The sequence below is a fragment of the Typopeltis vanoorti genome, chromosome 6 (assembly GCF_054136105.1).
Source record: "Typopeltis vanoorti isolate ZY-2024b chromosome 6, IOZ_Tvanoo_1.0, whole genome shotgun sequence".
NCBI classification, from domain to species: domain Eukaryota; kingdom Metazoa; phylum Arthropoda; class Arachnida; order Uropygi; family Thelyphonidae; genus Typopeltis; species Typopeltis vanoorti.
In genome coordinates this window covers 136,229,198-136,243,155 of record NC_143554.1, presented here as the reverse complement: position 1 = coordinate 136,243,155, position 13,958 = coordinate 136,229,198, and positions in this window count along the sequence as shown.

Sequence of the window (13,958 nt, the reverse complement as noted above, 5' to 3'; positions counted from 1 at the left end):
TATATATTGGGTCAAAAATATAAATAAATATATTATTATTATTATTTGACACCTCCAGGGAGTAAAAGGACTCATCGAGAGAGGGCACCAGGTTTACAACTCCGGTTCCACCATTCAATCACAACTGACCACAACTACACCAACGCCATCTACCGCCTACCACCATTGGTATTTAAATAAATATATAAAGTTATATATTTATAAATCTCTTTCATGCATTTTAATATTATTAAATTGTTTTACTTTATTGTATATTTGTGTATAGATGAAGTGAAAAGACTCGATTAACTTAATAAATTAGGCAAAAATTTATCACTCGTATCTATGCGTCCGACAGCTTTTATTTCTGCGTTTTTTCGACACTTTTTGCACATATTCTGGCTCTTTCCTTACGTCCGGAGCTTATGTCTTTCAAAGCCTGAAAGTCCACGAACAATGCAGGATACCATGGAGTTCAAATATTTCAAATCATTAGAGAAGGCAGCTGACACAAGGAAAGAGGCAAAGTTTGTCCTTTCTGGAGATCTAACCAGAAGAGTGGGAAATAATTATCAGATATATAAGTATGTTTGGGGAAAATTTTAACGAAAAAAGCAAAGCCAATAATAATGGTAAGTGCTTGCTGGATTTCTGTTCAGAACATGAATTAGTTATTAATAATGTTGTTCCAAAATAAAACTGCGCACAAATTTCACATGGAGAGAAGCAAGGAATAAGTAAAGTCGCGTTCACTGTGTTATAGTTGATAGCAATGTTTTCCAATTGGTTAAGGATACAAGATTATACAGATGATTTGAAATACGGAGTGATCACTATTTAATTCTGAGCACGATAAAATTGAATTTCATATTGAAAAGAAGGGTGTGTAAGAGAGTTTTAAAACGAATCAAACGTGAGCTTCAGAGGTGAACTGTAGAATCAAACACTACGAGTTTTCAAGAAAAACTGAGACAGTTTGAAAACAAGAACCGAACCTTTTAGAATCAGTGACAAATCATAAAGATAACTTTGATTGATTCAGTCAGAGAGGCATGTGGTGAGGTTGTCTTCAAGGATAGTAAAATTAGAACCTCAAGTTGGACACAGGAAGATAAAGAGACAGTGAAGGAAAAGGAGAAAGCATATCGAAAGTTCCTGGAGAATAAGTCAGCTTGGGATCTTATAGAATGCAGAGACAAATGAAAGAAAGCTAAACACTGTGTAAAACTAGCTAAACAAAAGTCATGGGAAGATTTTGGTAGGAATATAGAAAATAAATATCAGGAAGGCGGCAAAATATTCTGGAGGTTGTTGAAGAAGTTCAGAAATGGAAGAACGAGTGCTGTAAAAGGAATTAGAGATGATAAAAGCAAAGCGACATGATAACTGGAGAAAAATATATCCTTCATGTATGGAGCAATTACTTTGAAAGATTGCTAAATCAAACAGGAAGTGACAGCGTGCTAATAGAAAACACTCAACAGCAATGCCATCTGAAATGTATAACTTCCCTTGAAGTAGAAAAATATATCACAAACCTGAATGTAGGAGGACAGTTGGGGTAGATGATATTCGACCATAAATGCTCATGTATGGAGGTATAAAAGTTTCACAGTGGCTACACTGCATAGTTCAGAGGACCTGGTCGGAGGATCGAATTCCAGATGTTTGTAGTAGAGCTCTCGTAGTAACCATCTTTAAAAAGGAAATAAAGCAGAATGTGAGAATTACAGAGGAATTTCTCTACTGAGTAGTACTGGTAAGATTCATGTAAGTATTCCTGAGAAAAGGCTAAGAAAAAATGTGGAGGAGATGCTTTGAGAAAAACAGGCTGGGATCAGGCCAGACAGAGTTTGTCATGATTGGATTTTCACTTTAACACAAATAATTGAGAAATCTTGGGAAAATGAAAAGGATCTGTATTTACGTTTCGTAGATCTGAAAAAGGCATACCAGAAGTTGCCAAAGGGAAAGCTCTTTAAATGGTACAGTGATGGTGTAAATGGGAAATAATCTCCTTCAAACAGAGATGTAAAACAGAAGTTAGAATTGAAATATGTACAGGAAGATGGCTAGATATTAAGACAAGTATGCCACTAGAGCATATATTATCTCCGTTCTTTATCATCAATATGGATCACATTATGAAGGAAATCGGTAATAATCCTGATTTAAAAATTGGAGATGTTGATCTCAGATCTTTACTTTATGGAGACGATGTTATACTCCTAAATAAATCCTGGACAAGTCTTCTGTTTTCCCTGACCAAGTTGAATAACTACTATAATAAACTTGGTATCAAAATTAGCATTAAAAAGACAATGAAAATAGACAAAACCATTGAAAACATCAACTGCATCCTGAATGGAAAATCAATAGAAAAAGTAAAACAATTCAGGTATTTCAGAAATACAACAGAATTAGCAAATATGGTATGGTAGGAAGTCAACTAAATAAATTTATATGGAATAAGAGAGGCATAGGGCATTAGTAAAAACACTAAATTAACTGTGTATAAGACAGTGTCTCAACCAGTTTTAACTTATGGATCTGAGAGCTGGATTAGAAATAAAACTCTTGACCATAGATATTAGAGGCCTGAGAAAGATTAGGACTAAACAGATGACATTTGGCAGTATCAGATTAAAATCCAGGATATTAGGAAAAGTCTTGACATTGTTAGCATGGAGAAATGTTTTAGAAGAGCTAATCTCATATGGCATCGTGACTTAAATGGGAGAGGAACGATTAGCTAAAAAAGTGTACTTTGCTAGGATGGCAGGTAAAAGACCCAAAGGAAGACAGAAATATAAGATCTGATAATATTGGAATGTTGACAGATAACAGGCTAATCTGAGGAATTGTTGACACGTTCTGAGACTCATATATAATATGAGTCTCAGAACTTGTAAGATTCCACAGGAGCGGGAAGAATATATGAGCTTAAAATCCAGTCATCAACCGCGTTAATTGCGAATTGAATGAATTATCTGCAATTGATAGTGTAAACACGCGTAAGGACCTGATTAATAAACCACATATAGTTCTTGAAATTATCAGCATTTGTTTCACCGATGATGTGTATTATCAATAAACATATTTTGTCCTTTAAATGTAGCTGGTTTCTTACTTGGTCAGCACTGCTTCTAACTGCATGACTAACAAAGTAATTTTACCAGCTGATATCAGAGTTAAAGTCAGATTAGAAGATGACGCAAAAACCGTAGACAGTCCTCTATTCAATTAGCGAAATGTGACTATCAATGATATGTAACATATTACTCTTTAAATTTGCTTAGAAAAACAGTATTATTGGAGATAGCACCGACACAGCTTCGTTCATCAGACGGTAGCCATCTTGAAATTTCAAGATGGCTACGGTAATTACTGTAGTTATTAATGTAGTTATGTAGTAACAAGATGACTGCTGTTCTATCAAATATCAATCTTTGATTAAATAATTCCCAGACACAAAATGCACTCCTCTTGATATTGTAAGAAATGTGTCTAAAAAACGGCACATTGGGAAACATTCTATCGCCACTAACTTTATTCCGCCTTACGCCAGTCAACTCTGACCGTGACACATTACTGAGACCCACCCCAAATAAACAAAGTACTAGCAAAAAAAAGTTCTTAAAGTAAAAAAGAAAATTGATGATAACAAACCTCACTGCGAGTATTCATTAACTTAGGTCAACAATTGCTTCGATGGGAGATAATTCTTTAAAAGAAAAAAATAATAATAATAATCAGATGATGTCAGGACCACCACGCATGCAAAGTAAACATTGCCATAATTACGTCTTAATAAATTTCATGAAAATGGTTGTTTAGATAGAGATTGATCGCTGTATATTTCATAACGCTACCGGAAGAATTTTTTTTAATCGACATCTGTGTAAATCAATTAAAAAAATACACTGCCGTTTCAATGAAACTACAAACCTTATCTTACATGTTAGACCCATCATTTTATATATATATATATATATATATATATATATATATACACTAGGGGGGCGTCCCCCCCCGCCTGGCGCCTACAGCGCCCAACCCCCCGATTTCCGGGCTGGTAGGGCATGAGTGATTATATGCGGTTGACCCTGCGTTGCACTACCTTTAAGAAAGAGCTACCTACCCAATGGTAGTTCAACACATCCGTGACATAAAAGCGTTTCATATTTCGGCTTATCTTAAATTCCTGGAAACTTCTAATTAAAGGAACTTTAATGGAAGAAAGATAAGTAAAGTAAGAAAATATAAAGAAAGAAAAAATAATTTCATGAGTAGATATTTATAATCCTGCATAATTATAAATAAATTAAATAAATCTTTTAACACCTTTTTATTTTATATAGAGTTTTATATAACACCATTTTATTTTATATCAGTCGACCGTGAGATGCGGTGATTGATTCATTCAATCCAATACCTTTGGAGGGTAATGGATGGCAATGCTGAAGCCAATGAAGTTCTAACTGAGGTTCAGCTATTGCAGTTACCCTCCTGCCATGATCAGAGCTTTAATAGCTTAATAACACCTTATCCCTACACTGTTCTCTACAGATAACGGGGAAGATGAAAAGCATTCTTGCTTTGCCCCTTTAAGCCAGTCCTTATAAGGACTATAAGGATCAATTATATATATAATAACTTCACATAAAAACGTTTTAGATTTCTTCTTAGTAAACTCAAACCCTTTAACCCCAACTACCTATCATTCGAAGGTAGAGCAACAGTTATCAAAACAGTCCTAAAACCGATGTTACTGCACACCATTAACCTCACAAACATCACAGACACACAAGACAACGCCATTCACAAACACATCACTAATTTTTTCTGGAACAACAGGAAACACAAGGTGCGCAGAGCCTTTCTCCATCTTCCCCCCACACAACGGGGATTCGCCCTGCCAATCCTCAAATACTGCCATCTAACCAACACTGCTCAGACCATACGGAAAGCACTGGCATCAAATCACCCTTCCGGCAATCTGATTAAATACTTCTTAGGATTTTTCCTACCCTACTTCGGAATCACTGGCCACGCCGGACCATGTGCGGAGACGGTGCCTGAGTGGTACTACACAATATGCAAACTTTTTAAAAAATTGGCAACGGATGGAGTTCGAGTGCTTCAACTCAGCCCAAGCAAGCTGTAATGGAAAATTTTTGACAGCTTTGACTGGGAAAAACCCGATCTGGGCACAAACGAAGAGGTGCTGTTCACCAACATAAAAAACAGCTGGGGACAACCATTTCACAGGGACTTAGCCTGGAGAATCGCCTACGGCAGACTCCCGGTGAAACTGGTAAAATCAGCCTACAACCGGCGACCGTGCAACCCCTTCTGCGACGTGTGCAGCGCGATAGAAACCGTAGGGCATCTCTTCTTTCACTGCCCGCCAGCACAGCGCGTTTGGCACAGACTGGCTGAGGTGCTTGCGATCCCAGCGCTCACATTCGCCGAAGTAGTCTTGCTACAGTTTCCTCCCCCAGTAACCAAAAACAAGAAAAACCTGATTTTCGTAATAAATGTGATTAAACACCACATTTGGAAAATCAGGAAAAAACACCTTCTTAACGAGGAGGATCGCATCTATCTCTGTGTTAAGAACTGTCTCTCAGCCTACCTCCGCCGTTTCCTGGAGCAGGAAAGGTACTTACGGGGAGAAGAGCGATTCCGGAGGAGATGGTGCGATCCACCAACCATCTGCCAGATCATACAGGGGGGGGGGGGGAATCCGGTTGTGTCTGCACCTATAACACCTTCAAGTTGTAGGTGTTAACGCTATCTCGATCTTCCTTCCTGATCAGCGTTTAACCCACAGGTATGTCTAGTCCTTTCGCAGTTGAAAGTTCTTCTGTCCCCAGGTTGTGGTTGACCTGGGGACAGAAACAAACCCGGACTGCGAAGGCCAACATCGAGGTGGTCCCAAGCCCTTTTCAGGGAGGGGTCTTCCGGGCCAGGTCATCTCCCTTCTTTTCCTGGTTATACTGTTCTGGGTTTGCTCGGCAAACTCATTCCTCTATAGAATTGTCTTCCACATAGTCTTTAGATTTATTTACACTTGTTAAATTTGCTTAGTCTCTCCTTTTTTTTCCTTTTCAGGATTTTTCCTTTTTAAAAGTGAAAAATCAACGACCGTTTTAGAAGCACCCCTGGGGGGTCAACAGCTAAAACAGGTCAGCTGAGGCCTCTTTTATCTACTCTACTACTATGCACTCTATCTTTATTTCCTCTCCTACTATCTGCTGAATCTCAGCCTATCTTACTCCACAGGCGATTGATGAGATACATTGAACTCAATAATTATATATATATATATATATATATATATATAGGTTTAATGACTATTACGAGAGAAAAGATGACAAGATATATTTAACAAGATACTGCTAGTTTACTAGTTTCGTTACATGAACATCCTCAGGTATCATATTCAAAGAAGTATATAAAAAATTACAGAGACTTAAAATTGTACTAACAGAACAAGTAGAAAAAACAGTAGCGTGTTTGAAAAAAATGCAAGTATGAGTTCCAAACAAACGAATACTACGCGCTGTCGCGAGTGCGCCAGTACTGAACAGAAGCAACGTGTGCGTCAGAGAGATTGTAACTCAGGCTGTTGTTGATATAAGAGGAATCTAGAGAAATTTCCCTAGATTCAACAATCTTTCTTTCGAGTTCATCGTAGCACACATGGATGTTAGCAGTTTGAGTCCAGTTTACAATGTGCTGGCGGCCTTCGTCTGAGTTAGCTGAAAAGAGAACGTGGCTAGAGAGAGCGCTAGCTTTAGTCCTGTTATAGGAGATATCTCTACGGTGTTCATCCAAACGCAGAAGGATGGATTTAGCAGTCTGTCCATAGCATGGCTTTCCGCAATCACACAAAATCTTGTATACTCCTGGAAACTGAGTAGGAAGATGTTTCTGTTTATGTTTGCAAAGTAATGAACGAAGTTTTGGAAGCATAGTGAAGCACGTTTTGAAGTTGAATTTCTTGAGAATCTTTGCCAGTTTTGGTGAAAGAGAGCTGATGTAAGGCAAGGAGATGAAGGCTCTTGGGGAAGAGGGATCTTCAGAAGTAGTTGAGTGCCTGGGGGAAAGAAATTTGTCAATTTTCTTTAGAGAGAAACCATTGTTAATAAACTTTTTTTAAGAAAACGGAGTTCATTTTCAATTTCTGTTTCTTCTAAAGTGGAAATAATACCACATTTTTGTGGGAGATAATGATGGGAGGAAGCATGAAGGTATCTGTCAGTATGAGTAGGCTTCCTAAAAATTGAGATTTTAATGCTCTCAGCACATCTGGTAAGTTTGAGGTCTAAAAAGGGAAGGCAGTCATCTGATTCCAGTTCGAGGGTGAAAGAGATTTTTTCATGGCACTTGTTTATGGCACTTTATGCAATGGGAGAGAAGAGTAAAGAGTACTCTTTGCTCTTCTCTCCCATTGCATAAAGTCAGGATACTTCAAATATGATAACAAGATATACTTACAAAACTCAGGTCTGGCTATGGGCAGCCCACTCTCTCCGATTCTTGCGGATATATTTCTCAACGAATTTGAAGGAAAAGCTATTAACGCCTTTCATTTTAAACCAAAAGTCTGGTACCGTTATATTGATGATATTTTCCTCATCTGGGAAGACGGCGCCAATAACCTCTATTTATGTTTAGACCACCTAAACAAGTGCCATGAAAAAATCTCTTTATAATAAGCACAAATTATTTTTTTCTCTTTTTGAATGAATAAATAAATGTTGTAATAACCCAAACTGACTTAAGCCTTTCTGTACAGATTCCGAAAAAAACTTCGATATGTTTGTCAGTCTGTCTGTCTGTCAGGTCTATCTGAAAGACGGTGGTATATTTTATAACAAGTACTAGAGAAAAAAAAATTGTAATTCTATTTTTTTTTCCCCAATTATGTATTTTTAGTAGCAAAAAACTAGGCCAAAACTATGGTTTAATGAACAATGTTACATTCCTATTTCAATATTTTTAAATTAACTATAAGCTATATTGAATTTATTCCATTGGCCGCCCTAGAGATTTGGCGCCCTCCGTGCACGCACGCTCTGCACACTTATTAGATCCGGCCCTGATTACGATAAGCACGCTTATTAGGGTATTGCCGTAGCCACGTATAACTGTATTATCGTTACTGAAAGCGCAGTTCTTCATTATGTTGTTGCATAAGAACGTACAGTTTAAGTGGTTAAAATTTAACTTGCACAAAAGTGAGTTCGACAGTCTTTACTATCGCAGTAAATTTATTTATAAATTTATTTATACATTTGTAGCTTGCGAAATAAGTTTTCCGGTTTTATATCTAGTGTATTTTCCGGAACAAGGAACGTTTAGCTTAATTTGCGCTTTACATGCATACACTATTTACACATTATTTATTTATCTCCATATAATGCGTAATCAGAACAAAAGAAATTACTTAATAATAAAATAATAAATTGGGACAAAATAATTTCGTGCATTTCAATATGTACTTCCAGATTATTTCCACATAACTTATATTTGTTAATTAGAAAACGAAAATGAAATGAAAAGGAAAGAAAAATTGTGCTAATTAGCATCAGTACGCCGAATTGGATAGTTAATTATCATATGATAACATGAAAATATTGAAAATAACATATTAGCACTACTTAGAGTCAAAGCTCAACCAGAACCCTCATTTCGTATATTTCGATGATGGAGCTGCCTAGTGACTCTTGGAAGATATACACAAATACTTACCAGAAATTCGATGTGAAGTTACTAGTCCAGGATAGCGTCAGTTATCTGTTACGATCTTGTGTTCGTAACAGATAACTGACGCTATCCTGGACGCTATTCCATTACATAATTTCATCATCTTAAAAATGAGTTCATGTCTAAGATGATGAAAGCGAAGATTACCTTAACACCTAGTTTTATATGCTTAAAAATATGTTAATGTTGTGTCTCCCCTTGTTTCGCTTAGAGTATAAAAGGATTCCTTTTAATTTCCGAATTTCGCGTTTTACAGGAATGTTAAGCAAAAGTAAAAAAAAAAAAAAAAAATCTGAATCCATCCGAAAAACTTCTTGTATGATTTATATTAACCACCGTCGAAAGATATACAGTATAATCAGTTCCGATGATGCCCTTTGGTTTGAAAAATTTGGGTTCAAATCCCTTCGAGGATGCGATTCGAATCAGATCTTTTTAAGAAACTATGAGTTAGCCAGTCATACGGATGTGGAAAGCCTGAAATTCGTGTTTTTCATCCCGCATGCAGACACACTGGCCATGGGAAAACAAGTAATTTACATACAAAATATCTCAATGAAGGCAAGTGGCTAACAACTTTATCCTGGAATCATAATTCGAAATCTAAGGATACTCTGGACAGTTATTATCGTCGCCTTATGCGCCATAAAAGAAGAAGATCGTAAACTTTACTATGAAGGAATATTTATCAGTACAAAAAAATCTCTTGGATATTTAGGATCTAGAATATTGATTGATTGATCTCGTCCATCCCTTTAGGACAGGTACAGTCGCCCCTAATGAGGGGGCTTACGACGAAGAAACTCGGGTTATTCTGGGAGACGAATAACCCGAGTTTCCGGATGAAAAAATCCCCTATTTCCGTATGAGACCGGCTAACTCACCTTTAGTCGAAAGAACCCAGATAAAGGTTCCTCACATCACGGACGACGAATCGAACCCAGGTCTTTCTGACCCCAGCGCTTCGTCTATAACGACTGAGCTACGGAGGCTTTAAAATATGGATTACTCAGCATATATAAATTGATGTTATTATTTAAAAATGACTGGCTCTAATAGGATAGATTTTTCTACCTTCAAATCTTTTCAAAACTCGAAATGTTAGCAGTAGTAAGATGCAACATGTTATTCCTTCGTTGACATAGAAGAATATAATCAGTGGAGATAAAACCGAATCAGCTTCGTTTATAAGGCAACAGCGAGTCATGTAACGAAGGCGAAGCGTTTGTTGGGTGAGGCTTGTAACTGTGGTTTCGACATCTGCTTTTGTACATATGTAAGGAACAGGTCCAATGCAATCCCAGAGTACTTTTGAAAATCTTTCCTACCCATATAAATAAGTGAGAGGGAGGAACAGGTATTCTTGTTTGCCCAGCTGTAGTAGAATTGGGTTGTGATCAGATGACAACTCGTTCAATGATTTTAGGCTGTACTGAAGTTTAATATCTTGTAGGATAGCTATATCCAGGATGTCAGCAGTGCCAAACGTACTGAGATGAGTTGGTTCAGTGGGGCCTGCCACAACAGCATAGTTTGATCCTATGTAGTTCGAAAGGATGCAGCCATTCTTGTTCTAAGATGGCATTTAGATCAGAATGCAGTAGAGTTTTTAAGGGTGGGTTGTAAGCTGAGTAGATTTTCAGTCTGCCAGCCTAGCTAGTGAATGCTTTCATGCCTGTGACCTCAAGGTTAGTGGTTGGAAAGTTGTTTACAGAATGGTGTTTGATATCATTTTTGAAAGATGGCAGTGCCACCGCCTCTGTAGCTTAACCTGTCGGTACTATATAGGAGATAATCCCTTATTTTAGGGCTGTCCGAGGGTCTTAGATGTGTCTCGCTTACCAGAACAACATCTAGCTGATATCTATGGATGAAATCGTGGAGCTCCAAAATTTTGTTTCTGAGACCATTTGCATTCCATGCAACGATCTAAAGAGAGGCTGGAATAAGTTTGTTTCTATTCATCTATAAGTGCTGTGAAGATGGCCTGATTTTCACCATCCTCGCAGCACTTATATTTCGCCATCCTCACTTATGGAATGAAATCTTCCGAATTCATCTGCAACGAGTATCACTTACAAAAGTCAGAAACTCCACAATTCAATTCACTTAGTTCGACTCTATTTAGCATTTAGTTCGATTCAAAATCACAATTTTTACTTCTATTTTCACAATTATTGGAAAAACTTCTGAAAATCAGTACTAAAAAATCCTTATAGTCCTTATAAGGACTGGCTTAAAGGAGCGAAGCAATAATGCTTTTCATCTTCCCCGTTATCTGTAGAGGACAGTGTGGGGATAAGATGTTATTGAGTAATTAAAGCTCTGATCACGGCAGGAGGGTAACAGCAATAGCCGAGCCTGAGTTAGAACTTCATTAGCTACAGCATTGCCATCCATTACCCTCCAAAGCTATTGGATTGAATCAATCAATCACCGCATCTCACGGTCGATTGATTCCCCACAACCTAAATTATGACGGTCGATTGATCTTAGTCTTTATAAGGACTGGCTTAAAGGGGCGAAGCAAAAATGCTTTTCATCTTCCCCGTTATCTGTAGAGGACAGTGTATGGATAAGGTGTTATAAGTTTTAAAAGAGGTAAACCGTGAGTAGACATAACTATACATAATAAATAACGGAAAAACTCACGTAGAAATATTATTTAATAGTATAATTTTCGCCTGTGTGTCACAGTCATCTTCAGTACAATTAAGCTCAAAATTAAATACTAACTGACAATTCCAAAAAGCGCCACCTAAGTAGCTGGTGTAAGATAACTAAAAAGGTCAATAACTTTCCTAAAAAAAAAAAAATTAATACAATAAAAAGTTAAGAAAGATTAGCTGATTTGTAAAGTACTATCTCCCATAAAGGGGATAGACGTAAGCCGTCGGATCTGTTTAAGTTAGGAGAATGAAGTAGAGTTTCACATGCTTCTTTATAAAGGCGTTCCATGAGAAACTGACTTTTGTGAAGAACTCTTGTCTTTCTCCAATGAACTCTGTGTCTAGTGAAGATGGCATGTTCTGCAAGTCCAGACTTTTCAGGTTTAAAGTATTCAATATAAGATTGGTGTTCTTCTAGCCGAATGGAGGCAGATCTTCCCGTTTGTCCGAAATAACATAATCCACAAGAGCACGGAATCTGGTAGACACCTGGATGATTAAGATGTGGAAGCTTATCCTTTGGAGAAGCGAGAAAGGTGATAGACGTAAGCCTTTCTCGCTTCTCCAAAGGACAAGCTTCCACATCTTAATCATCCAGGTGTCTACCAGATTCCGTGCTCTTGTGGATTATGTTATTTCGGACAAACGGGAAGATCTGCCTCCATTCGGCTAGAAGAACACCAATCTTATATTGAATACTTTAAACCTGAAAAGTCTGGACTTGCAGAACATGCCATCTTCACTAGACACAGAGTTCATTGGAGAAAGACAAGAGTTCTTCACAAAAGTCAGTTTCTCATGGAATGCCTTTATAAAGAAGCATGTGAAACTCTACTTCATTCTCCTAACTTAAACAGATCCAACGGCTTACGTCTATCCCCTTTATGGGAGATAGTACTTTACAAATCAGCTAATCTTTCCTAACTTTTTATTGTATTAATTTTTTTTTTTTTTTTTTTTTTTTTTTTTAGGAAAGTTATTGACCTTTTTAGTTATCTTACACCAGCTACTTAGGTGGCGCTTTTTGGAATTGTCAGTTAGTGTTTAATTTTGAGCTTAATTGTACTGAAGATGCCTGTGACACAAAGGTGTTATTGAGCATTTAAAGCTCTGATCACGGCAGGAGGGTAACAGCAATAGCCGAGCCTCAGTTAGGACTTCATTGGCTACAGCATTGCCATCCATTACCCTCCAAGGGTATTGGATTGAATCTATCAATCACCCCATCCGTCAGACGGTCGATTGATAACAACAACAACAACAACAACGTTACTGGCTTGCTGGGTGAAGCATAAAATGCTTTTTATTATCCCCTTTATCTGTGTGGAGAAGCTTGATGGGGAAGGTTGTGAGACTTATGCTCGCACTTTGTGAACTATGGAGTTAGCTCTGTTCTGCTGAAAGCAGAATTGCCTTGGGTCTTTTGTGTTTTTGATAGTCATGTTCACTATAACTGGAAGCTTGTCTGATTAGTGGATTGGGATGAGAATGTGCCTTGCTGAGGAACTTTTCCGCATGGTCATGAAGGAGAGAACGGATGTCAGGGGTTCCGGTTTCTCTGTGGATCTGCGTGTTTCTGACGAACCATGGGGCGTCTAAGATCATCCGCAGGCATTTCTTTTGTATCCACTGTAGTTTCTGGATGTTAGATTTGGATGTGTGACTCCATGCCGGGGATGCATATGTGATTACTGGTCGAATTACCATCTTATATAATAACAGCTTGTTGAGTTTATCCAATTTGCTGTTGCGATTGATCAGGGGATAGAGTTGGGCTATGGTTCTGGATGTCTTTGTGCCTATGAGCTTGATATGGCTATTGAAAGTTAGCTTTTTGTCTAGCTGTTCTCCAAGGTATTTGGCTTCTGTCTGCCATGGTATAATTTTCCGAGAAGTTCAATATCATCTTGGATGAAGGCTTTGCGTCTGGTGAACAGTATGGCTGAGCTTTTGACGGGGTTTACTTGTATCCTCCAGTCGGAGAACCATTTCTCTAGCTTTGTGATAGTATCCTGGAGACGACTGATCGCCAGGTGTGGGCGGAGAGATCTTGTCATTATGGCTGTGTCGTCAGCATATAAGGCTGTGATGGTAGTCCTCAGGTTCTGTGGAATGTCAGCCACGTAGATTGTGAAAAGTAAAGGAGCCAAAAGAGATCCCTGTGGTACTCCTGCCAGGATTTTGCGCCTAGTTGAGATGGTGCCATTTATTTTTATCTGCATGGATCTGTCAGTGAGGTATGATTTTATTAGACGGGTAAGGTTTGTTGGAATGTTGGCCTGAATGAGTTTATAGAGTAATCCTTGATGCCATATCTTATGAAAGGCCTTGGCAATATCCAGAAAAACTGCAGCTGTGTGAAGGTTCCAGTTGTATCCTTGAGTGATATGCTCCACTAGTCGGTGTATTTGTTGCACTGTGCTGTGCATACGGCGGAAGCCGAATTGTTCGTTTGGAATTATTTCTAATTGATCTGATTTTTCTTGTAGTCTTGAAAGGATAATTTTTTCAGCAATCTTTCCCAGGTTGGAA